We start from the raw sequence: 27492 nt of genomic DNA, 5'->3' as shown, positions 1-27492 counted from the left end.
ATTCCTCCTACTGATACCAATGAGGGGGCTCTATACCTTCCAATGACACCAATGATGGGGCACTATTCCTCCCCCAATACCAAATGTGGCAATGTTTACACCCACTGATGCCAATACATTTTACACTGCCGCTGGCCACAGTTTGGCCCCCTAAAGTTTGAAGGATAATAAATTGGCCCTTCGTTTAGAAAATTTGGAGACCCCTTTCTTTACACTTTTGGGACCACTGACTGAACCCACTATGACAATAAGTAAATTGTGTAGACAACAAAAACACATTTTTAAATAGTTTATTATGAATAATCTTTATTTGTTCTGAACAGTATTGTGTATCCAATCAAGGTAGTTGCTTACCTTTATATAGACTCCATATTTATTTATTTCATCTTTCTCCCCACAATTCGCACCCCAAGACACAATCCCACCAATGAACCAACTATTGCTTATAATATCAAAGAAAACCAATGCGCCTCCACTGTCAGCCTGGCAAGAATCCTTTCCCCCTTTTTCATTACCAGCGCAGATCATGTTTTCGGTGACCTTGGCTTTGCTTGACTTTTCATTATAGACTTGCCTACATTTCCCATGGTTCATTACGTCCACCTGGACAAAGCGGAGATGTCTTGAATCGTGTTTCCTTTCGGTGACTCCCCAGCCAGATACTTGCCCCTTGTGATGATCATTTTCGTCTTCGCTAATCCGATATCAGTCCTCTTTGGTTGGAAGGCAGATACCGAGGATGTTTTCATTAATCGGTGCTTTGTTTTTGAGTTTAATCAGAGCAATGTCGTGGTTGAACGTGTCATCGTTTTTGTAACTGGGGTGAATATAGATGGCTTCTGGCACGGCCTTGTAGACCTTTGTGTCATTCTTACTGATGAATCCCATTTTCATAGTAAGTTCGGGAAGGTGAGTGTCTTGTACAACATGGGCAGCAGTTATAATCCACCTATCATAGAGCAGGGCTCCGCCTCCTCCCATACCATTGGCTTTAATGAATACTTGCCATGGGAACTGTCCCATTTTGGCCAATGAACCTCCGATTATACGTGGTGCATATGGTTTGACTGATTTGACCTTTTTTCCACAATCTGAAATGAAAGCAGAAGAACTGCTAGAAACACATGGAGTACTCACACACCAGTGATTTCTAATTTGTTTAGCACAGTGTTTCATTTTTTTTATAACAAAATAATGATTGCGGCATGCATGCGTAGGTGATTACACACAGTATTAGCTCTTTCTATGGGGAAATTGTTTATTTTGTTTAAGGGGTTAATCCTCTGCATTGTGTAAAAGGCTGTTAGATCCTGTCTTCTCTAATCCTCCCTTTCTTTTGCTGTCCCCAAACCGTCTGTTATAGCAGTAGTGGCAAGTCTGCACATGCTCTGTTTGGTGTGTATTGTTAAAAGGGTTTTTTTGTTTGTCTTTAAAGGGTGTATGTGATCGGCACAAGGCCGATCAGCACTGCCCAGACAGAGTGCCAGGGGTTATGGAGAGTCATAAGGCTCTCCTTCTAAAAGATTACCCAGTGCTTGGACGGACACTGATAGAAGTCACAAGACTGCTATATACTGCTAATGAGAAAAGGTTTTTAGCAGTTTATATTTACAAAAATAATTGCATTTCCATGTTCTGTGAACTGTGGAAGACCAGATACAGTGAATGCAGTGTCCTGGGTTTAGTAACACTTTAACTCTCATTTATACACATTCTATATTGCCAAAAGTATTGGTCGCCTGCCTTTACAAGCACATGAACTTTAATGGCCTCCCAGTCTTAGTCTGTAGGGGTCAATATTGAGTTGGCCCACCGTTTGCAGCTAAAACAGCTTCAACTGTTCTGGGAAGGCCGTCCACAAGGTTTAGGAGGGTGTCTATGGGAAGGTTGGACCATTCTTCCAGAAGCACATTTGTGAGGTCAGGCACTGATGTCGGATGAAGGCCTGGCTCGGAGTCTCCGCTCTAATTCATTCCAAAGGTGTTCTATTCGGTTGAGCTCAGGACTCTGTGCAGGCCAGTCAAGTTCCTCCATCCCAAACTCGCTCATCCATGTCTCTATGGACCTTGCTTTGTACACTGGTGTGCAGTCATGTTGGAACAGGAAGGGGCCATCCCCAAACTCTTCCCACAAAGTTGGGAGCATGAAATTGTTCAAAATGTCTCAGTTTAATGCATCCAGAAAGTATTCACAGTGCTTAACTTATGACACATTTTATATTACAGCCTAATTCCAAAATGGATTAAATTCATTTTTTTGCTCAACACTCTAAAAAAAATACCCCATATTGACAGCGTGAAAGAAGTTCCTCTTTGCAATTTCTTAAAAATAAAAAATGTATTAAAAAAACTAAAAAAAAAAACACATGTACATAAGTATGCACAGCCTTTGCTAGACACTCAAAATTGAGATCTGGTGCATCCTGTTCCCACTGATCATCCTTGAGATGTTTCCACAACTTGATTGGAGTCCACCTGTGTGAAATTCAGTTGATTGGACATGATTAGGAAAGGCATAAACCGGTCTATATAAGGTCCCACAGTTAATAGTGCATGTCAGAGCACAAACCAAGCCATGAAGTCCAAGGAATTATCTGTACACCTCTGAGACAGGATTGTATCAAGGCACAGATCTGGGGAAGGTTACAGAAACATTTCTGCAGCATTGAAGGTCCCAATGAGCACAGTGGCCTCCATTATCCATAAATGGAAGAAGTTTGAAATCACCAGGAATCTTTCTAGAATGGGCTGCCGAAGGGAGAAGGGCCTTAGCCAGGGAGGTAACCAAGCACTCTATGGTCACTCTGAAAGAGCTCCAGCGTTTTTCTGTGGAGAGAAAACCTTCCAGAAGAACAACCATCTCTGCAGCACTCCACCAATCAGGCCTGTATGGTAAAGTGGCCAGACGGAAGCCACTCCTCAGTAAAAGGCAAATGGCAGCCCGCCTGGATTTTGCCAAAAGGCACCTGAGGGACTCTCAGACCATGAAAAACAAAACTCTCTGCTCTGATGAAACAAACATTGAACTCTTTGGCCTGTTTAGGCATCATGTCTGGAGGAAACCAGGTACCTCTCACCACCTGGCCAATACCATCCCTACAGTGAAGCATGGTGGTGGCAACGTCATGCTGTGGGGATGTTTTTCAGTGGCAGGAACTTGGTGTCAGGGCAGGGCTGTAGCACGGACAGGTAGGCCTAGTGGCAGGGTAATGCACTGACTGACGACAACCACCACCAACAGACCGAAGTCCCTCAGGGCACGGAGTCTAAGTCCCAGGCTGCCCTTCACCAGGGCCCCTGATGGTGGGGATGGACTTGACGCAGCCAGGAACCAGGTCGCGGCCCCCGAGACACCCCGGTTGTGGTAATAGCCGCCGCCAATGGCGTGTAACTGGTAAGAATGACAATAGCGTAGTCAGACAGGCCGGGTCGACAACAACGGGACAAAACGGTACAGAACAGTAGACAGAGAATCACAGGTCAAACGGGCTGGGTTCAGCAACAGAAGGTCAGATCGAAGGAAAACACAGAGAATGGTCTAGTCACAAGCCAAGTCAGATACCAGAAGAGTCACGAGAGTATACACAGAGCTGTAGCAAGACCAAGACAAAAGTGCAAAGAGCATGTGCGGATCACAGGCTTATATGTACTCAGCCACACCCCTCTGGGGGATGGACCTCAGAGACCTGAAGACATAAAAGATTCCCACCATGCTCAGCAGAAATCCAAGATGGATGCCAGCACATGGAGTAACATAACCTCTGGGAAAAGGTAGGACCTTGACACTTGGAGACTAGTCAGGATTGAAGGAAAGATGAATACAGCAATGTACAGAGACATCCTTGATGAAAACCTGTTCCAGAGCACGCTGAACCTTAGACTGAGGCGGCGGTTCATCTTTCAACAGGACAACGACCCTAAGCACACAGCCCACATAACAAAGGAGTGGCTACGGGCCAACTCTGTGAATGTCCTTGAGTGGCCCAGCCAGAGCCCAGACTTGAGCCTGATTGAACATCTCTGGAGAGATCTGAAAATGGCTGTGCACCAACGCTCCCCATTCAACCTGATGGAGCTCGAGAGCTACTGCAAAGAGGAATGGGAGAAATTACCAAAAAGTAGGTGTGCCAAGAATTTCTTCCACGTTGTCATTATGGGGTATTGTTTGTGGAATGTTGAGGAAAAAAGTTAATTTAATCGATTTTGAAAAAAGGCTGTAACATAACAAAATGTTGCAAAAGTTAAGCGCTGTGAATACTTTCTGCATGCACTGTATGTCCTGAAAAACAACTGCACACCATAATCCCCCCTCCACTAAACTTTACAGCAGTCAGGCAAGTACCGTTCTCCTGGCAACCGCCAAACTCTGACACATCCATCAGATTGCCAAACAGAGAAGCATGATTTGTCACTCCAGAGAACACATCTCCCCTGATCTAGAGTCCAGTGGTGGCGTGCTTTACACCACGGCATCCGACGCTTAGCATTGCACTTGGTGATGTAAGGTTTGGATGCAGATGCTCGGCCATGGAAACCCATTCCATGAAGCTCTCTACACACTGTTGTTGTGCTAATCTGAAGGCCACACCAAGTTTGGAGGTCTTTAGCTATTGACTCTGCAGACAGTTGGTGACATCTGCGCACTGTGCGCTTCATGTCAAGAATGGGGCTTAGTTCTGTGTGTAAATGTAAGCTTCAGCTATTGAGGTCTGTAAAAAGGTTTTTTTTTTTGTCAGCAGAGCAGTTAAGCATAGACTAAATATGTCTAAGCTACACATGTGAAAAGGAGTCTAAAGCTGCACATACAGAAACAGGATTTATTTGTAGTTATGGTTTTATATTAACCTCAAAATATTTTAGTTCCTAACATAATAGTAAATAATAAAAGAAAACTGCTATGCATTCCATTACAGCCAGGGGCGGACTGACAACTCATGGGGCCCCGGGCAATAGGGGATCATGGGGCCCCTGTGTCCTTGCCCAAACTCAAAAAAGCCTATGAAAAAGGTACCAGGGGCATCTCATGGGGCCCCCTACTGACCCCGGGCCCTCGGGCAGTGCCCGAGTTTCCAAATGGTCAGTCCACCCCTGCTTACAGCAACAGCTGAAGCTTACCTGGGAGGAACTATACCAAATGGACAGTTGGTGACATGAGGTTACTTCCTCTCGCTGCTTTATTAAATTGCCTACAAAGGTTGGGCTAACTTTGCATGTTTGTGCCATTTAGATTGAGACTGACTACCATGACAGAAGAATATTAATGCTACTTCATATAAAGTTCTAATTAAATGCATCAGATATTCAGAGAAGATGTCAGGGAATGGGAAGATCGCCGTGGCAATCGAATCTGCACATGCGTAGAATCCTGACATAACGTATAGGCAGGCGGGCATTAGGACCCAGGCGACCTGGTCTCGGCCTGCTCCAAGTCCATCCCCACCATCAGTGAACAAGCTTGTAGGGACTTAGATTCCGTGCCTTGGGGGAATCTGGTCTGTGGAGCGCTAGAGGCTACCGCAGTAGGATCCCTGACAGAAGGTTACTGAGCACCTTCAGAAAGGGGTCATATGCGGTTCCTAGGCCTTTGGTTGGTGGACAGTATAAATCAGGGGTGTCAAACTTCATTTCATCGCGCCGTTTAAGCATTATGGTTTCCCTCAAAGGGCCGGTTGTAGCTGTAAGACTAGATGTCCAGAGCACCCCACCCCCCATTACATCAGATGTCAAGATCCCACACCTTCCCTAACATCACTGTGCACCCTTTGGGGGCAGAGCTGGAAAGCAGAAAGTGCAGGGTCTGGAGGAGGATCAGAGGAGGAGTGGAGTCAGTTACCAGAGTCTGCTGAATGCTGAGACAAGGGGAGGCAGAGATGAGGGGGTGCTGCAACTGCACTGAGAGGTGCAGGATTTGGCAGGTGGCATCCACCAGGTGTGACCATGTTGTAAGGCAGGGATGTCAAACTCAATTTCATCGCAGGCTATATCAGCATTATGGTTGCCCTCAAAGGGCCGGTTGTATCTGTAAGACTAGATGTCCAGAGCACCCCACTCCCCATTACATCAGATGCCAAGAATCCCACACCTTCCCTAACATCACTGTGCACCCCCTTTGGGGGAAGAGCTGGAAAGCAGAAAGTGCAGGGTCTGGAGGAGGACCAGAGGAGTGGAGTCAGTTATAAGAGTCTGCTGAATGCTGAGACCAAGGGAGGCAGAGATGAAGGGGTGCAGGGATGAGGAAGATTTGGAAGATTTGTTCTATTCTCCTCTCTGCTGGGGACTGCTGAGACAAGGTAGGGGCAGAGACAAGGGGGTACCTGCAGGAGAGGTGCAAGGGCCACATGAAATGGCCTGGAGGGCCAGATTCGGCTCACGGGCCTTCTGTTTGACACCTGTGGTGTAAATGGTGCATATGTGCAGGAAATATTCAAACACTATAAAGCGAGTCTCTGAATTGAACATACCAGGTTCACATATTGGCAGCGTTTTCCTCTTTGTATTTATTTCCTCCCACTCTCCTCCAGCTCCGCATTGATACCGCACTAACAAGGGGAGAGAAGAAATATTATTTGTTAACATTTTATATGAGGAAACTTACAACACTGCTACAAGGTTCCCCATCAGCCCCACATCTCCAGCAGTGAATGTAATCCTCGGGCTCTGTCTCCACCACAAATGCATAGCTAAATCCAAACAAGAGGCTGAGCCTGCCTGGGGCCACAATTCCTCCAAACATTATTTCATGCAAAACACTCCACTCTCTGATCCCTCTTCTGCATTTTGCCTTTTCCACCAGAGCACACAGTTATTGGTGATCAGTGACAGGGGCGGACTGACCATTTAGAAACTCGGGCACTGCCCGAAGGCCCGTGGTAAGTAGGGGGCCCCATGAGATGCCCCTGGTACCTTTTTCATAGGCTTTTTTGACTTTGGGCAAGGACACAGGGGGCCCCATGATCCCCTATTGCCCGGGGGCCCTATGAGTTGTCAGTCCGCCCCTGATCAGTGACCATCACCTTACCCCATCATTGGTGGTCACTGGCACTTTACCCACTTGCCCTCCAGAGGATTTACCCCCCCTTCCTGACCAGGCCATCTTTTGCGATACGGTGCTGCGTTACTTTAACGAACAATTGCGCTGTCATGCAACGGTGCACCCAAATTAAATTAAATGTTTTTTTTCCCACAAACGGGTAATTCTTTTTTTTGGGGGGGTATTTGATCTCCTCTGCGGTTTTTATTATTTGCGCTATAAACAAAAAAAAACTACAATTTTGAGAAAAAAAACTATATTTTTTACTTTTTGCTATAAAACATATCCAGTAAAAAGTTTAAAAAATTAATTTCGGCATAAATTTAGGCCAAAATGTGTTCTGCTACATGTCTTTGCTAAAAATAAATCCCAATATGTGTAAATTAATTGGTTTACATGAAAGCTATAGTGTCTACAAATGGCGGTATAGATACGGGGATTTTATTTTTTATATACTAGTAATGGCGCAATCAGTGACTTTTAGCAGGACTGTGGAGGGCATTCTGACACTGGGGGGAACTGACCTGGTGTCACTGACATCCTCAATGACACCAAAATAGTGATCAGTGCTAATAAAAAGCACTGACACTGTACTAATGACACTGGGCAGGAAGGGGTTCACATCTGGGGCGATCAAAGGGTTAACTGTTTGCTGTTTTACTGCTATGCAGAGCAATGCAAAGCAGTGTGCTGGTGTTGACAGGGGAGAGATCTGTAATGTTTACATACAGACCTCTCCCCTGTCAGTGTTCCTCGGCGATTGCCGGGTGCCGGCGGGGAATCTATAGGAATAGTTCTCCTAAAGGGCAGTTAAATACCCAAAACAATCTGCTGACATTGGTGGCCAGTGGCCCTTTAAACCCCCCTTTCTGTGATCCTTCCCTCTTGCCTTCACCTATGATCCCAGATTACGTTTGCTACAGCTGGATGGTTTAAAAATGGATTAATTCATTAAATCTTCCTTTTCCCCACCCTCTGTTGGGAGAGGAAGGGGAGCGTGTTACATTAAACAAACATATTTAATAGGTTTGGGGATTTTTCAGACTTGCATATAAAAATCTGATGTTTTTAGAAGTAATTATGTCTTTCTTTGCAAACATTTCTCAAACTAATGCCATTGGAACAATATTCGGTCATGCTGTCTTCTAATACCATGGGAAAATAGTAAATTAGTGATTTGATGAGCACTCTACAGTTTTACCTGCTCCCATTTTTCCAGATGTGTGGTCCCCCGGTGTGCAGAGCAGTGGCTCGAGAGTGAGCCTACTTGAGTGTCCCAATAGCAAGCAGCTTGCTGTGGGGTTACTCGACAGGAGAGAGGGGCCAGGAGACCCGAGAAGAGGAGGATACGGGCTGCTCTGTGCAAAGCCATTACACAGAGCAGGTAAGTATAACATGTTTGTTATTTTTTCTGTAAATCAAGACTTTAATATCACTTTAACGTGATCATCATAGGATAGTGTAGCTGTAGAAATGAGGTAGTATCAGAGCCACAACTGTCTGCATAAACAGAACTATAATTACCCATTTAGGTCTCCCCTGAGTCATCTTTCATCATGTAGAAAGCTATGCAGTTGTACTGGATTATGGCATTGTACGTGGTCTCATCTTTAGGGGTCACAAAGGAGTAATTCCCACTCTCTAGAACCTCTGGGGGTCCACAGTTAACAACTATTAGAAACACAAAAAACAAATCACCCAAAAAGTGAACTACAGATTTGAAAAATACAAACACCAAATATTTTTAAAGTAAAGGAAAAACATTCCAAGGAGGGTAACAATGCTTCTTCAGGAGTTTTCAGTTCCACCGATGCTCCTGTCTTTCAATCTGTCCCATCACAAAGAAGCCACAAACCCAACATTCAACAGGCTTGGCTTGCACCCAACTCTATATAAAGCCAAATTTCAAGTAGTTACCCTAGCTGAGAAAGAAAAAAATAGGTACCTTCCGAAGTAATGAAAGGAGAAAGACAGGAGCATGGTGCGGTAAACCATGTAGGTGGTATGAAGTTCCCATGGGCAGGGATAGTCCAGCAGGCACTAAGGGCAAGCTGTGGTGGAGCGAAGCGTACTCTGCGGTAAAGGGAACAAAGGAACACAGCACCTCTAGGTGTGTACTGTAGTAGTATGTAATAAAAAAGATAAGTAGTAACTCACATCTTGGAAATTAAAAACAGGCTCAAGTGGTGAAGAGGTAAAATGTCTTATGCCAGATGTTTTGGGTGACTGTACCAGAAGGAGATAGCCTAGGTCCACCAACAGATAGTGCTGTGTATGTGTAGCATCAAGTACGGGTCAAAGAGCGCAGTATAGATTCCAAATGTAGATAGTGAACCCGAACCCATTGGAGGTCAGTTTTGTCCCTTTGGAGCCAAAAAGCATTCGGGTTCGCTATCTACATTTGGAATCTATACTGCGCTCTTTGACCTGTACTTAATTTAGGGGTCATTACGGTCTGGTACGAGGCAGCAATTTTTAGGGTGTTGGTGATGGTGGACTCTCCCAATCCATTGGAACTTTTTATTTTGGAATTTATATGACATCAACAATATTTTATTACAGAGGCATTTATTTTATTTATAATCAGACATCATTGGAATTTTATTTTATACATTCTGTTCTTTATTGTGATTATCCGTAGCGCCGCACCTTTTGTGTTTTATATAGCTTTTTAGTGTGCCTGTAACGCATGCTTCATCCCTTTTTTTTGTGATCAGAGGTTATTGAAACCTAGATGCCCAGACCAGTTTTAGGAGCATCTGTGTGCCTTGTTTAACGTAACAATACCCCTATATTTAATTTGTCGGCCAAAGTAATTCTTTAACATATAAGGTTTTTTTATTAGGTGCAACATTTTAATAAATACCCTGATCATGTTTTTATTATTAACTGCTTTCCTGCCATCATATAGCAGAAATACTTCTACAGGGCGGTAAGGGTGTGCAAAATCACCTATATATACATGATTTTGCATTTCTGGGTAGGGGGCACGTGCGAGCCGCATGCACAACCTACCCATGCAGCTATTCGCGGCCTTGGCTGCCAATCACCGGTGGGGGGGGTAGGACTATATGTAAACAATACAGTTCTCTCGCCTATCAGCTCCAGCACACTGCTTTGTACGGCTCTGCATAGCAGAGCCATACACAGGAGTGTGCTTACAGTTGAAAGCACAGACACACAGCTTACTGTGAAACAGCACACAGTTAACCCTTTGATTGCCCCGATGTTAACCCCTTCCTGCCCAGTGCCATTAGTACAGTGTCAGTGCTTTTTGTTAGCACTAATCACTGTATTGGTGTAACTGGAAATGTCAGTGACACAAAGTCAGTTCCCCCCAGTGTCAGAATGCCTGCTACAGTCCCGCTATAAGTCGCTGATTGCCGCCATTACTAGTAAAAAAAAAAAAAACTTCCAGTAGCTATACCGCCATTTGTAAACGCTATAACTTTCACGTAAACCAATTGATGTACACGTATTGGGATTTTGTTTTAGCAAAGACATGGAGCAGAATACATTTTGGCCTAAATTTGTGAGATTATGAAATTAGAATTTTTTAATTTCTTTACTGGACAATATTGTTGTTTTACTGGACAATATAAAAAATATTGTTTTTTTTCTCCAAATTGTCGTTTTGTTTTTTTTTTCTGTTATGGCACAACAAAAAAATCTGCACAAGTGATCAAATACCACTGAAAGAAAGCTCTATTTGTGGGGAAAAAAAGGACATAAATTTAATTTGGGTGCAGCGTTGCATGACCGCGCATGTGTCAGTTAAAGTAACGTAAAGAATGGCCTGGTCAGGAAGGGGCGTAAATCCTCTGGAGGACAAGTGGTTAAAGGCTAGCAAATGGACAAAGATGTTTGAATTTTTAAAAATGCATTTTTGGTTGTTTTCCACTTAGCAGTATTTTTGGAACTTTTGAAATGTATCTAGTTATTTACACAATGTAAGGCTCTGAATTAAAGGAGAAGTAAAGGTTTTTTGGCTATACTTCTATGGATCACAGGAATGCAGTTCGTTCTAAACTCCTGTGATTTGGTCCAGGCTCTGAAAAAATCTTGATGATATGGCTGGGATCCACCCAGAAGTCTGGACCGGCACCTGGTTCAGCCTCTCAGCGATCTGCCGAGAGCCTGAGCCAGCCCCTTTCCCTGCCTCCACAGTCCGGCACTCTAGTGAGCACTGGAGGGGCAGATAAGAGAGCCAGAGACTGACAGTCCCGGCTCTCTGCTCAGAATGGAGGGAGGAACTGAGCAAGCAGTGGCGTTTGATCATTCAGTTCTCACCACAGAGCAGGGGGGTTGACAGTTAAATCAATGCTGCATCCACCTAGGTGAGTATACGAGGTGATGTCAAAATGTTTTGAGACAAATTTTGTAACACACCAACGGATGGCAGCACAAAGCTGCAGGCACAGTCACAGGGAGCATCAACCTTCATAAGTGTGCCAAAAACATTGTCCTGTGTACATTGGGAGCTGTGCAACTGGAGCTATTCTGGCCATGTGCGCTACCACATCTGCTGTTTCATTGTGGACAGCAAGTTAGAACAAAGAGCCAACGTAAAATTCTGTGTGAAACTTGTACACCCAAGTTTCGATACCAGTAATGATCCTCGACATGAAGAACAGGTCACCCACGGCACGCTGACGGAGTTCTTGGCAGACTTCAAGGCAGTGTTCCTACTGCTCCTGGGTCATCAGCCTGGGGACGAACTTGAGAGCAACATGGCGCATGTTCAAATCACACATTAGGATTGCCTGGACTACTCCGTATAACACATTGACAATGGCATGTTGTGGATTGTTCTCCGATGACCATCATGCACAAGCTGCCAAATGGTTTTGACATTTTTGGGGGTTGAGCTTGTTGATTGTCTACCTGATCTCTCATTGTCTTCCAGTGATGTTCTTCCACTCTTCAAGCGCACGTGCCACTCAAAAAACCTTGAAAGACTCATTGCAGCATTGCCGTAAACTTGCCGAATCCTGTCAAATGTCTCTGTGGGCGATTTGCCCAGTTTCCCGGAGATATGCAAATGCAGTTATTGTACATGCATAGTTATAACCTTGTTAGAAATGGTCTACAACATTGCATGATCATGGCAACTTAAATTTGTAATAAGTTCCTATGTTTAACCGTAATTCCAAGTTGGAGTAACACATAGGTTGCCAGACTTTCATGCACCAACTCGTTATTGCACCTTTTTTTATGGACTCTAACAGGGTGTGGGGAGTTGGGCATCAATGTCTTCTCTGCAGCAAAATGCATTCCCCTGTACTACAAGAATTCACCAAAATGTCTTCTCTGCTTACAGGGCTAGGTGGTCATTTACTAATGCATAAGTAACCGCACTACTGCCTTGTCTCTATGGCTGATGGTCGATAATGTTGTATAGAATGCCATTTTGAACAGGTCAACCAGCGGTCTGCTTTTATTTAACTCTTTACCAGGCACTAGGGATCTCTTTATTTTACCCTAAATTCATAGGTATGCAGCAGCCAAATCTAATTTGTTGAACATCTCCCTTTATGTGGTGTACAGGGATTTGAAAACTGGCTTTATAAAAGCAAACCGTAAAGACAGATATTTTCTGCACAGTTTTTATACGTAGCACAGAGGAGACTTGGCACTATCAATAAAACCGACAAAGAGGGGCAGTCTCACAGCAACGAAGAGATAAACAAAAGTGTCAAAATAACAGAGGCAGCCCACATGGAAGAAAAATATATTTGAAATATATTTGAAAAATATTGTTCCCAAATATGTTGACATATATTTGAAATACTACATTTCAAAATGGAGGCCTATTGATGCTGGCTGCTGGTAGATCTGTTGTTGCTGCTGGGTTGGTATTGGGTTGCTGGAGGAAAGGAGGGATATATTGTTACTGGGAAAGTCCATTGTTTCTGGGGGGATCTATTGTTGCTGGCTGAAGGGGATCCATTTTACTTCATTTCTTGTTATTACCAAATTCCCTACAAATTACTTAGCTCCACAAAATGATACTTGGTTCTGTATTCTTTAAAAGGGATGGTACTGGAAAGTGGTTAGGGGATGGAATCAAGGCACTATGCTAGGAGGTGGGTAGGTGGCAGAGACCAGGGATGACTCAGAAGGGGGAAGTTCCTGCACCTATTCTTTGAGAAAAAAGCCCTGTGTAGGATAAATAGAAAGCTTTTCTATTTCTGCAAAAGAAGTATATTAATGGTATATTGGTGCATAGGGGAGCTTGAATTTAGAGGAAAAAAAAAAAAGGTGAACTTAAAGCCCAATTCCTGGAAACATGAAAATGATCCCTTGCAGTGGGGCTTGCCTGTGTTGCAAGGCTAATTTCTTGTTTAGTGTAGGGGGAAGAGAAGTGCTTTTACTTACCTAATCCTCCACTACCCCTGCAGACAGTGCTCCCCCATGCTCCAGGGGTGAACTGTCCCTCTGTGTCACCATGTCTAATGCTATGGGCTCTATATCGCTTTGATGACATCATAAACTTAGACCGCTGGAGCATGGGGAGATGCCAAAAATCTGACTTGTATCTTAGTGCAGACTTCTGTGAAAATCAGTAAGACCTCATGTACACAGCTGTTCCAGCATGAGTTTAGGAGCTTTTGGCGTTTTTTTACCAAAGCCCCTGAACTCAACTCAAGAAACGCCTATTTGTCCATGTACACGTAGGCTTTTACCAGGGTTTAGGAGCAGCAGAGCTTAAGGGCAGTTAGGCTAGGTTCACATCTGTGCGGGTGGTGCCGCTGCGGGACCCACATAACAGTACCTGCAGCTTCACCACCCACACAGAGGAATGGGGAACCCACGGGCGGGTGCCATTAATTCTAATGGCACGCCGCCCACACTGCAAATCGCAACCGTATTGGGAACCGAGGTTCCCGTGCGGGCTGCGTTTTCCAAAGAAGTGCAGAGACTTCTTCCCTGCGTGTCCCAGGGCACAGGAGTCCATTCAAATGAATGGGCTCTTGTGCCCGAGCAAAACGTGGCCCGCACGGCCACACATGTGTGAACCTGGCCTTAAACGTTCCTCTCCTGAACATGATTCTTCTGCATTTAGGAGAGGAACATTATGAGCAAAAAATGCTAAGCGTGGCAAAAATGCGTGTAAATGCTTCTAAATTCCAGCCACGTTTGCGCTTGGGCATTTATTCATGTCAGTTGAAAATATTGAAGGCCAATTAAATGAATAAATGTCCAAGTACTAAACGTGGCTAAATGCGTTTTACCGTGTTTAGTGTTTTTCTGCTGCCAGGAGAGCTAAACTTCTAGGAGAGTTCATGTGTAGATGAAGCCTTAGCCCATCACACAAGCAGGAAATTACATTTTCAGGGGGTGTTCTGTACATTGTCTGTCTGCAGGATACCTCCAAGTAGCCATATTTAATTTACGAAAAAATTACAGCACTGCAGATTAACCGCTTCTCAACCGCCCTATAGCAGAAATACTGCTACAGGGCGGCACATGTGCGCAAAATCACACACACATATATACAGGGGCGGACTGACAACTCATTGGGCCCCCGGGCAATAGGGGATCATGGGGCCCCTGTGTCCTTGCCCAAACTCAAAAAAGCCTATGAAAAAGGTACCAGGGGCATCTCATGAGGCCCCCTACTGACCCCGGGCCCTCGGGCAGTGCCCGAGTTTCCCAATGGTCAGTCCGCCCCTGCATATATATATGTATTTGCATTTCCGAGTAGGGGGTGCGCGCACACCCTACCCATGCCGCCATTCGCGGGCGTGGCTGTGAATCACCGGGTCCCAGATAGTGATTACTCACCAGCACCTGGGGATTGCCGAGTATCTCCGATGGGGAGGAGAACTGTTCGTAAACAAACCAATTCTCCTCCTTGTCAGCTAGTTCACACTGCTTTGCATAGCTGTGCACAGCACAGTCATGCAAAGCAGTGTGCTTACAGTGAAGCACATACACACGGCCCCATAGTAAAACAGCACACAGTTAACGCTTTGATCGTCCCTTATGTTAACCCCTTCCTGCCCAGTGCCATTAGTACAGTGTCAGTGGGTTTATTAGCACTGATCACTGTATTGGTGTCACTGGGGATGTCAGTGACACCAACTTAGTTCCCCCCCAGTGTCAGAATGCCCACTGCAGTCCTGCTATAAGTCGCTGATCGCCGCCATTACTAGTAAAAAATATTTTTTTTAAATTTCAGTATGTATACCGCCATTTGTAAATGCTATAACTTTCACGTAAACCAATTAATTTACACGTATTGGGATTTTGTTTTAGAAAAGACATGTTGCAAAATACATTTTGACAAATTTATGATGAAATTTGTTTTTTTTAATTTTTTATTGGACATGTTTAATAGCAAAAAGTCCAAAATATTGTTTTTTTTCTCAAAATTGTCTTTTTTTTATAGTGCAAAAAATAGAAAATGCACAGGCGATCAAATACCACCGAAAGAAAGCTCAATTTGTGGGAAAAAAAGGAAAGAAATCCTCAGGAGGGCAAGTGGGTATTAAAAGGAAGGATAAATTTTAATAATCTTCAATTACAATATGACTTGAGTTGCAATTGTATACAATATTTTTTATTTATTTTCTCATTTTTTTTTCCCTTCGAAAGTGAAGTTACCGTTTTAAGACATTTTAGATATTTTTTTTTTTTTGTGCTGAAAAAATCCTGTGAATGTATTGTTCTGTCCTGCCCATGTTCACCTTTTGCTAGTTATAATTGATCTGAGCAATTGCCATTTTTACTTTACTAGACAGGGCAGAAAACTGGCTTATGAGACCACTAAAGGTACCTACCTCTATGAGCGTGTATCCTTTTTCACAGGTAAGTGTCAAGCGATCCTTCACAACGTACGTTTTCTTTACAGGCGTAAAATGTCCTCTGGATGGCGGCACAGGATCGGGACATGGAAGGGCTAATCATGGACAAGAGCGGAGAAGGGAAAAAAAAATGATTTCCTGGCCTTGATTTAACCGGCTACAATGTGGCGAGCAGTTTGTTCCATTGCTTTAGGAGTGAATAGATGAATTAACATTCTCATTCAAAGAAACAAGAATATCTTCACACAAATGTAATGATTGGATTAGAACAACCCTCTGCCTGCTCCTGGCCTTGGATCATTTCTAACAGAGAAAGGAGTCAGATCCCTATCATTAATTACAACCCAATGGGCTGGAGAGCTGCCAGGAAGAGTAGCCGGCCAGTGAAGTGAATGACACGGATTACATGGGGCCTGTGAAAACGCTCTTAACCCAACCCAAGGAAAACATAAAATAGCCGGTGTGTTAACAGTAGCCGGCAACCCTCATAAATCATGGAGCTGGGTGTAGTAGTGCGCAGCTTCTGTTCTCACTTTTCACCGCTTTGTAATTGATTTCAATAATTCTACAAAGTTTCACCTCAATAAATCAAAAAATAATAGCAGCTTTCCATGTACTCACCTTTTTTTAGACATACTTTATGCCGGTGGTCTCCTAACTGCTGCCCAGGGGCCAAATGAGGCCCTTTTTTGCTTTTATCCGGCCCCTGGGGCACTTTTTCATCCACGGATACCAGCAATGGGGCATAAAAGCTCCCCATTGACACCAATGAAAGGGCATATTTTCCCCCACATTGACATCAATAATGGGGCACGATTCCTCCTAATGACATCAACGATAGGGCACAATTCCTACCAATGACACCAAGAATGGAGCCCAATGACACCAATGAAAGGGCATAATTCCCTTCCACTGGCACCAATGATGGGGCACAATTCCTACTAATGACACCAACGATGGCCGCGAATGGCGGAGCGGGCAGGGCGTGTGCATGCCCCCTACCCGGAAATGCAAAATGACATATATACATGATCCTGCGCACAGGTTATATCTGCTATAGGGTGGTCCTAAAGTAATTAAAGAGGGATCAAAATCTTTACCAAGTAATTATAGACCTGTTAGTTTAACATATATAGTTGGGAAGATACTGGAGAGTTTAATAAAAGACCACATAGATGGGTTCTTGCTGGAAAAAAAAATTTTAAGCAACAGACAGCATGGATTCATGAAAGACAGAAGTTGTCAAACAAATCTAAATTCTTTTTATGAGGGGGTGAGCAAAACCTTGGACAGAGGGGTGGCTGTGGAGGTGGTATACTTGGACAGAGGGGTGGCTGTGGAGGTGGTATACTTGGACAGAGGGGTGGCTGTGGAGGTGGTATACTTGGACAGAGGGGTGGCTGTGGAGGTGGTATACTTGGACAGAGGGGTGGCTGTGGACTTGGTATACTTGGACAGAGGGGTGGCTGTGGACGTGGTATACTTGGACAGAGGGGTGGCTGTGGACGTGGTATACTTGGACAGAGGGGTGGCTGTGGACTTGGTATACTTGGACAGAGGGGTGGCTGTGGACGTGGTATACTTGGACAGAGGGGTGGCTGTGGACGTGGTATACTTGGACAGAGGGGTGGCAGTGGACGTGGTATACTTGGACAGATGGGTGGCGGTGAACGTGGTATACTTGGACAGAGGGGTGGCGGTGGACGTGGTATACTTGGATTTTGCAAAAGCGTTTGACACAGTTCCCCACACACAGCTAATGTGTAAGGTAAAGTCTATAGGCTTGGAAACATCTGTATGTAAATGGATAGAAAACCGGCTAAAAGATGTTTCTGCATTGCAGTCATACGTGGTCTTCAGATCTTCGGATCTGGAGACTGTAGGTGGGCAGAGGGCAGTTCTTAGAATAACTGGGGCCAAGGGGTTTCAATGAATTGTTTGTGATGTGCATTTCCTTTCCATGTGCACCTTGCTGCAAAGGCTGGTTATAGGTTGGGACGGTTGTCATTTATTTTGCAGTGCATTGCTGTGTCATTCACTCTACTTTGCCAGCATACCACAAGTCACATATGTGAACCATCTATGTGTTGTGGTGTGCTGCTTTTCTTTTTAAAGTGCATGTCTGCTTTTTGTATGTTTTGGTGCCCTGGCAGCCTATTCAAAATGAAGGGCTTCTTTACCACAACACATGGTGATGCACTACAGATGTTTGAATCGGACTTTGAAATACCAAATTTTGGCAGCACAGTTAACCTTGTTTATGCATCTGAAATACAAAAATGTACCATGTGGCCGTACAGCTACTCATTGACTTAAAAAAGGCTCTAGAAAATGGCAAGTTTTAGAACAGTCTTCGGATCTGGAGACTGTAGGTGGGCAGAAGGCAATTCCTGGAATAACTGGGGCCAAGGGGTTTCAATGATTTGTTTGTGATGTGCATTTCCTTTCCATGTGCACCTTGCTGCAAAGGCTGGTTATAGGTCGGGACGGTTGCCATTTTTTTGTTCAGTCTCAATGATTTTACCTAGAACTCACACATTTTCCCATCTGAATCCAAACAAAAAATGTATGCCTTATGGATAAAAGTTGGATGAATCTTGGGTATAAAGCATTGATAAATGGACCCCAAGTTTGTGAAGTGTGGAGATTGGTGGAGGAACATCACAGAACTAGATATTCAGATAGTCTGTCTACATCGCACTCCACCTTCGAAAAGTGAATACTTTTTTGGTGTATTTTATTTTTTAAACCATTCATCAGCATTCTCACCCTTTACTGTGTACTGAAGGTTCCAGCCTGTGTGATGTCCTGATCCATCTGTTGTGAACACAATATCCACTTTATTACTCCTTGTGTCGATCTCTGGTGGTAGTATCTCTCCACATGGTACAGCAATTTCTTTCCCTTTGGCTGTAATCTGTATGAAGCAGGAAAAACATGATTGCCTTTAACATGGTGGCATGTAAAATCAATAAATTAAATGCTATGCTGTCTAGTAAACCTTGTGACTGTGCTAAAGTCATTCTACTGGGTTTACCCCTATGCCCGCTGAACCGTACCCCCTGCTCCTCTGAAGTTGCAGATCCGACAACACCTAGGAAGGAGATGGCTGCAGATTATCTCAGCTCTGAGCACTTTCACAAGATGAACAACAGTAAGAGGTGTACACAGGGAGGGGAGACTTGTCAGCAGGGGGACTGACAACTCATGGGGCCCCTGGGCAATAGGGGATCATGGGTCTGCTGTGTCCTCACCCAAACTCAAATCACACCCAAAAAAGCCTTTTGAAAAGCCTATGAAAGGTTCCAGGGGCATCTCATGGGGCCCCCTACTGACCCCAGGCCTTCAGGTGGAGCCCGAGTGCCCGAATGGTCAGTTCACCCCTGCTTCTCAGCATCTGCATCCCGCTTGCCGCTGCTTGTCATGGGAAAAATATCAGCCAAGATTTCATTATGAAGCACCCATCTCCTTCCTATCTGTTGTCAGATCTGCCATTACAGTATAGTACAGTTCTGACCTAACAGCAAGAGTGGTACATGTACTTTGTCCCACAGAGAACCGAACAGTCAAATAAATGTTATATATAATTCTTCTTTAATCTCTTACTGCCGGCCGTACACATATATGCAACCTCTCGGTAGGTGGGCCTTAACACTGAGAGGCCGCATATGTGTACCAAAATGTAGACAATGCCGAGAGAGCGTGCCCTACCAGCGGCGGGTAACGGAAAGCTACTGATCTCTACTTCTCCTGAGATCAGGAGCTTTCTGATCATGTGACCGCTGTGACAGCCAATTAAACCAGCGCCTGAAACCTCTTAAGGTTCAAGGGGGCAGCAGCGGGAAGGAATTAAATAAACACTTTGGGTAGAGGAAATCTATATAAGGAAAAAAAACTACTTACACCAACTAAGGGGCACTTCTATATGTCTGCAGGCTAATTTGGATATGGCATTCTTCCTCTTCCCACCCAATGTACTTCTCTTTTGGCCCATTATGGTAATGAGTAGCCTTAGGCTCCATTCACATCTGAGCATAGCTTTTTTTCATGTGGTTTTTATGTGCATTTGCAAACGTTTGTGCGCAATTTGTTCAGTCATTTTCAAGCTTTTTGAGTTCTGACGATTTTGTATTAGCCAACAAAGTAACCATTTATCTGTGACATCAATTGTTGCCATTAGAGATGAGCGAATCGAACCTGGCGAAGTGGAATTTGTTTCGAATATCAGGAAAAATTCAATTCGCATCGAATCCGAATTTTAGCAAACTTCGGGTGCACGAATCGAATTTTTCCCGATCAGCCGGCAAAAGTGTCACTGCAGAGAGCTCCGCTATTTCTGACAGTTCTGACAGTTCATTTACAGCAGTTGAAACATTGTATCTATTTGTTTCCATTTAGGATACAGATGTTTTTATTCGGAAACAGATACAATGTTTCAACCGCTGTAAATGTGAAGGAACTGTCAGAGAACTGTCAGAAATAGCGGAGCTCTCTGCAGATACACTTTTTGCTGTACTGGAATACTTCTTCTTTTCATTCTTCTTCTTCTTTTCATTCTTCTTCTTCTTTTCATTCTTCTTTTCATTCTTCTTCTTCTTCTTTTCATTCTTCTTCTTCTTCTTTTCATTCTTCTTCTCCTTCTTTTCATTCTTCTTCTCATTCTTCTTCTTCTTCTTTTCATTCTTCTCATTCTTCTTTTCATTCTTCTTTTCATTCTTCTTTTCATTCTTCTTGTCATTCTTCTTCTTCTTCTTTTCATTCTTCTTTTCATTCTTCTTCTTCTTTTCATTCTTCTTCTTCTTCTTTTCATTCTTCTTTTCATTCTTCTTCTTCTTCTTCTTCTTCGTCGTGCCCCGTGACTGCCCAAATGAGTGAAGTGTGCGGTGATTCTAAGATCGACGGCACTCATCTGCATGTCATACTGACTGACAGTATTATTTCTCTTCCCCAGCAGACTCCAAGGGCATTTAACTTAAAGGTACAGTGTTCTGCACTAATATAAAGGCTCTCTGAAGCCTAGAAACCCTTTTAATAAGTTAAATTCGCGGCGAATAAATTCGCATCGAATCGAATTTCTCCCGCAAATTCGGCGAATCAGCCGAATCAAATTTTTGAATAATTCGCTCATCTCTAGTTGCCATGTTTAGCCATGGCAGAAAAATGCTCTTGTTGGTGCTTCAAAATGTGCAAAAGTGCATCAAAACGCGCAGTTTGCAAGTCTCCATGTAATTCTATGGGAACTAAAACGAGGCAAAAAGGCATCAATCTGCCTGAACTCTTTTAAGCTTCAGGCATTCTGCTTCAGGTGACTATGAGTGAAGATGTGAACCATCTCCATAGAGTAATATTGATTTTTTTACTTCTGAGCATTTTGGAGCTACACCCTACAAAACACTCAGGTGTGAATGGGGCTTTAAAGAAGGGTTGGGGCTGGTGCCACTGATTTGAAAACGTCATCAGCTTTACATATAATAGGAAAAGAAAAAGGGGAATTAATAGGCCCCCCCTTTTTGTTATGGGACTGTGGCAGGGGAAGTAAGGTTTCAAGTCCCCCCACATTCTAAATGGTCAGAAGGGGCTTTAATCCCCCCATTGGCGTGAGGAGGAGAAAAAAACATTAAGGTTTCAAATTCTCCCATGATATACTAATATAAATGGGAAGCTTCTAGAAAATAGGAGTTTTAAGCCCCCCACTGCACCTGGACAGTTTTAAGCCACCCCCAGGGTATATTATATAATAGGGAAGCTTCTAGTAAAAAGGGGTTTTAAGCCCCCTACTACACCTGGACAGTTTTAAGCCACCCCCAGGGTATATTATATAGGGTATATTATATAATAGGGAAGCTTCTAGAAAATAGGTGTTTTAAGCCCCCCACTACACCTGGACAGTTTTAAGCCACCCCCCAGGGCATTATATAATAGGAAAGCTTCTAGAAAATAGGAGTTTTAAGCCTCCCGCTACACCTGGACAGTTTTAAGCCACCCCCAGGGTATATTATATAATAGGAACGCTTCTAGAAAATAGGAGTTTTAAGCCCCTCACTACACCTGGACAGTGTTAAGCCACCCCCAGGGTATATTATATAATAGGAACACTTCTAGAAAATAGGAGTTTTAAGCCCCTCACTACACCTGGACAGTGTTAAGCCACCCCGGGGTATATTATATAATGGGGAAGATTCTAGAAATTGGGAGTTTTCAGCTCCCCATTACACCTCGACATTCCTGGAAGAAAAAAGTGACCAATATGGAGAAGAATTGGAGAGAGGAGAGGGCTATAAAAGGGGGGTCCATTAACAGAAAAAAACAGAAGCCTGGGAGGCATCTCTGTGGTGCTCCCTCTCACCGGCCCTTTTCGTCGCGGCCAATTATTATTGGTATCATATTTAATGATGGTAAAATAAGTATGTAAATTAAAAAACCATGTGTGGTTAATGGGTATGGTTGATAAGTGTTGTGTTCATAAATGCAGCTTGAGTCGTAGTGACTAAGTTGGGGGTTTTTTGAGTAAAATTAATTTTAGTACAAATGTTTTACAATTATTAGTAAGCTAATATGTTAAAATAAAGTGTTATTATAAAGAATGATATTTAAACCAATAATAAAACGGCCGCGGCCAAGTTAGCACCAAAACAATACGAGTTGTGGTCTTTTATTGTATAGAATAAAGAATACTGCCTACATTCCCATATAGATCTCTTTGGGCTTTGGGTGTCCAGGGATGCCATGCTGCAGATCTAAGCAGTGCTTCTTTTTCTGCCTTCCATGCCTACCCCAGTTCACGTTCCCACGAATTTTAGTTACCTCATTCTGCTGTGGTGAAGATTTAGTATACACAACCCAATTTAGTATGCCCAACTTGTTATTCTGATGTGCATGATTGGGCAGAGATAGTTTGATGGTTGAAGTTTGGAATACCTAGTGTGCAAAGATACATTCTAGATGATGTGTTCCCCCTTTAATAGGTTACTGATTGAGTTTTTTGCATGGTGTTTGGTGGCATGGTGTATTCAACCAATGCAGAGAACCCTGACCAGGTGCTTCTTCTTGCACCACAAAAATAGGAGGTTGCTCTTGGGAATAAGATTGTGCTTTCAGAAATTTTGCTAAATGATTGGGGCTAATTATTAAAATGCAGCAGCTAGTTGTGGGTTGTAGTCTTTAGCTTGCCTGGAGAAGTTAGGCTACGTTCACGCTAGCGTTGTCAGCAGGCGGCAGACAGGCGTTTGGGAAGCGTTTTTAACGCTTTCCAAATGCCTCTGAAAATTCTGCACATGGCAGCACATAGTGCTGTTCACACGGAAGCATTAGCGTTGCGGCAAAACGGACGCCTTTGGTTGAGTCAAGGGGAGTTGAAGCCTCCTATTCAAGTCTATGGTGTCGCTCTGCAAATGGCTGGCCGGCGTTTGACGGTGCGGTTGCGACACGGTTGTGAGGCGTTTGTGGAGCATTAACACCATTTAAACTTCATTATAGGTGTTTGTGGGGCATTTTTAACGCTTGGAAACGCCTACCAACTACCCCAAAACCGCGCATATGGCGTTTTTGGAGCATTTGCAGAGCGTTAAAAATGCTTCAAACGCCGGTCTAACACTTGTCAAAGGTTATAGAGGCGTTTGGCAAGAGTTAGAAAAAAAGTCAAGTGTGAACGAACCCTTAAAAGTGGAGTTCCAGTCTCCGCTGCACTTTTCTATAAAAAGCACCTCCGTGATTCTCTTCAGTTGCAGTATATAATTAGGACCGTGTTGTAAGTGTATGTCGTTTGCTTACTTGTAAAATGTGACATTCCTCAGCAGGATCCTGGCAGGCAGCGGCCATTACTAGTGTGGGCATCTGAAGCCAGCTCCTACTTTCTTCTGGATTCGGTGCAGCTGGCTACCCAGCATGCACCTCCTGATCTCACGCTTGAGCTGTAAGGACACAGGATGGCACACTGTTGTTTGGAGGTTGCCATAACAATGGAGGCGGCGACAGAAGATCCCGACCTGTTGTTATGGCAATCTGTTAATCATTCCTCCTGATAACGCCACTTCTAGTCAAGAAATACCGCAAGACTTCACCATTAGGCTTCCCAAAGACACATGGGAAAACCAATGGCGATTTCCCAAGAGTCCTAGGGAATCACCTAATGACGAAATCGCCTAGGCTGCAGGATACTGACAGCAAAAAAGGTATTTAGAAATCAATAAATTAAAAATTAAAAAATCCCATAACAGGCTGTTCTGAGGGTGAGCATTGTGTGGCAAGGATCATGAAAAAAGATGGAACTCCGCTTTAAACACAAAATCTGGGTTCTTTAACCTCCCTAACGGTATTCCCGAGTGTAGCTCGGGGTAAAATGTCAGTACCACAAGCAGTATCCCTGAGCTACACTCGGGCTTACCATGCGGCGCTGCATCGGGATTCCCTGCAGCACTTACCTTGTCCGTCGCTCCCGCTATGTGTCCCCTGCAGTGTCCCCGGCCATCTCCTCCGGCCGATGCCAGCATCCAGCTTCTGTGTTCCGGTCCCTGTGACGTCGGGACGTACGGGCGCCACCGGCGGCGGGAAATTTAAAAATTTTAAAAAATTTCATTTTTTTCAAAACACATTTTTCATAGTAAAACATTGCTGTTTCAACCCATTTCACATACATTTTGTCACTACTGCTTTGTCCTGCGCCCTGCCTGCATTTTGTCTGTTCTTTCTGCCTGGAAACTGAGAAATGTCCATGGTGTCCAAAAAGCGTCCCTTTAGGTCAAAATCGGTTTTAGACCGGCTAGAGAACAGCGATAGTAAATCAGAACCACTTGCAGAATTGAGTGATAATGATTTGTGGGGAAATTCATCATCAGACACTGAAAACGATTTTGCGACTTTGCTCAGTGATGTGCAAATTTGGTGCTATATTTCAAATTTCAGTGTTTTCGGTTTGATTATATTATTGAATTAAATGTATTATTATTATATTATTATTTTTTATGATTATTTATTAAATTATGATTTCGTGTTTCAAATTTTATCCTACCCGGGATGTTTACTAGACTCTTGTTCGGACAGATTTCAGTGAGTTATTCCTAAAAATTACAGCCTACAATAAAAAAACTACTTATTTCCATGCAAAATAATGGTACCGCTTTCAGCACCAAAAATCTGAAATAATCATACCGCCAGGGAGGTTAAACCACAATGCCGGTTTTCGTATACTGGCAGGAACAGGCCCACCCTAACAAGACTCTTCTTACATGTTCATAGTGCAGTATGGAAGAATGAAGGCATAATCTGTTTACTAAGAACAACAAGGACTCTCCTCTCGTCAGACACTATGGTTTTAATTACTCAAACCTGAGAGTGCAAAATCTGGTGCAGCTGCGTATAGTAGCCAATCAGCTTCTAAGATCAGTTTGTTCAATTAAGCTTTAGAAAAAAAAACCTCAAGTTTTAGTAAATAACCCCCCATGGCACATGTGGTCCGCTGTGCCTGGGTATTGTGTTCTGCGGTTACAGGTCACATTCATTTCGGATGGGGAGGAGTACAAAATTTCTTGGCCTTCGCTGGGCAGCTTCTGTCAGGTTGAAAATGAAGATTAAACAGTGCACAAACTGGAAAATTACACAAGTCCCCTGGGGAACATCGTAGCAAATAACTCAAGTGTCAGTTATCAAATGGATTTTTGTGCGATTATGAAAGTGAAGCCATATCAGCGGTATCTATAGATCTGGTTCAGCACTAAAAAGCAGAAACATTTCAGCACACATTGGCCAAGATAAATCTTTAAGAGCTTTCCGGCATTTTCATTTCATTTTAAGTTCGGCACAAGAGCTGTGAAAACAATTTTTTTTCTGCTTCTGCTAGACATTTTATTTCCAGATAAAATCAAGAACAACCCAAAACAGAATCATACGGTAATGGCTGATAAATTGGCTGTTGATATATTCTGCCAGGAAAAAGTTTGTGTTAGGATTGCAAACATGGGTAAAGGATACAGATCCAGTAATGAACTAAATCAAGCATCTATAGGCAGCTATATGGGTTGGTTTCACAGCCAGACTTGCGCCGTGAAATTAGTAGAACACCCTCTTAAAAAAATGTTGATGTCCTTGTATAGCCCAGGTTAACAAATGTGAGGTTTGGTACCCACTGTGAACTTTCCTTGGAATTGTTGCATGATGATCTCAGGTTTGCACAGCCTCCACTCTCTTTGCACACAACATTTTTGCGTGTGCTTGAGGGACTTTGTGTCCATCTGTGAGGTTAGGTACTGACATTGTACCAGCAGACCTTCCTCACAATTGGCTTTCCAGTTCATCCCAAAAGTGTTCAGTAGGGTTGAGATCAGAGCTCTGTGGGGGCTTCTCAAGTTCCTCCACACTATAGTCAAGCCATATCTTTGGTATGAAGTCACCTTTGTACACAGGGGCAACATCATGCTGGAACACAAAAGGGCCTTCTCCAAAAGGTTAGAAGTCCATGATTGTCAAAAATGTATTTGTGTGTACAGGTGGCAGTAAGAGTACACTTCTTTGGAAAACACCTGAGAACAGAGGCTGGCCACGTACTTTGGCCATGTAGTGGAACTTGAATGACCTTATTACAGCTTATTCTAGAAATTCGCCATTAACCACACGCCGCCCAGCCACTGTAGAAATACGACAGCAGGGCGGCACAGCTGGGTAAAACCACGTTTTAAAACGTGTGTTTTCAAAACAGGTAGGGGGCGTGCGCGAGGCGCGCCGCCGCCCTACCTGTCCCGCTGATCACAGCCGCGGATGTCAGTCGCCGGGTCACAGCCGATCGTTACCAGCTGTGTCCCGGCGATTAGTGGCAATCACTGACAGAGAGCAGGGCTGCAGTAGCTCTGCTCTCTGTCAGGTCCCTGACAGCTCCTGACATGACCGCGCAATTATCAGTTGAATTAGTGCAGCGCCGAGTAGCCAAAAGAGGCCTGGTCATTAAGGGGGGTAAATCCTCAGGAGGGCAAGTGGTTAAGAGCAATTCCTTACCTGGAGCCGGTCGTAGGGGCACAAGACACCTGGATGTGACTCAATATCAAAGTGTATGAACCTCAGGAGAATGGAGAACCCCTCTTCTGCCTGGATGGTGTAATTGCAGTTGGCGAATTTGGGGTAGATATCCAGAAAGTCTGGGCTTGTAATGTTCCCCGAACTTGTGGTGTACGTTTCATCGCACCGAACTGAGGCAGAGAAATACATTTAAAACCAAGATGGTCATTGGGCCCACTCAGGCAAAAAGCAATTTATGAAGTCCCGGCATAGACAGATTATGGCTTCCACTGCCCACAATTAAACTGGAGGGCAGGCACAGAGAAGGAATCATTGGAATCGGGCACACTGCTCTGGATGTCTGTGCACAGCCATCCAAAGCAGTGTGCTTACAGTGAAGCACACAGACACTGCCCCCTAGTAAAACACTCCCTGCACAAAGTTAACCCTATGTTCACCCCTCATGTTAACCCCTTCCTGCCCAGTGTCATTAGTACAGTGTCAGTGCTCTTTTTTAGCACTGATCACTGTATTGGTGTCACTGAGGATGTCAGTGACACCAATTTAGTTCTTCCCTGTGTAAATTTGTAAATGCTGTAACTTTCACGTAAACCAATTAATTTACACGTATTGGAATTTTTTTTTTAGCAAAGACACGTAGCAGAATACA

The 27492-nt window shown here is 43.8% G+C and overlaps 1 pseudogene across 1 annotated transcript in view; it reads right to left on the bottom strand.

The window, feature by feature from the left end:
• Positions 1–274: 274 nt before the first annotated feature.
• Positions 275–27492, bottom strand: part of LOC149440618 (mannan-binding lectin serine protease 2-like) — a 37113-nt pseudogene continuing 9895 nt past the window's right edge. Inside the window, exons 2-5 of the transcript XR_016307562.1 lie at positions 26823–27013; positions 18609–18756; positions 15812–15934; positions 275–1091 (exon numbers count right to left, since the gene is read on the bottom strand). The product of XR_016307562.1 is annotated as a mannan-binding lectin serine protease 2-like (transcript). The remainder of the gene's footprint in view (positions 1092–15811; positions 15935–18608; positions 18757–26822; positions 27014–27492) is intronic.

The sequence above is a fragment of the Staurois parvus genome, unplaced genomic scaffold, assembly GCF_062004578.1.
Source record: "Staurois parvus isolate SC_StPar_1 unplaced genomic scaffold, SC_StPar_1.0 ptg001066l, whole genome shotgun sequence".
Lineage (NCBI taxonomy): Eukaryota > Metazoa > Chordata > Amphibia > Anura > Ranidae > Staurois > Staurois parvus.
Note: the sequence above shows the minus strand (reverse complement) of the source record. Positions and strands in the feature narration are given on the sequence as shown.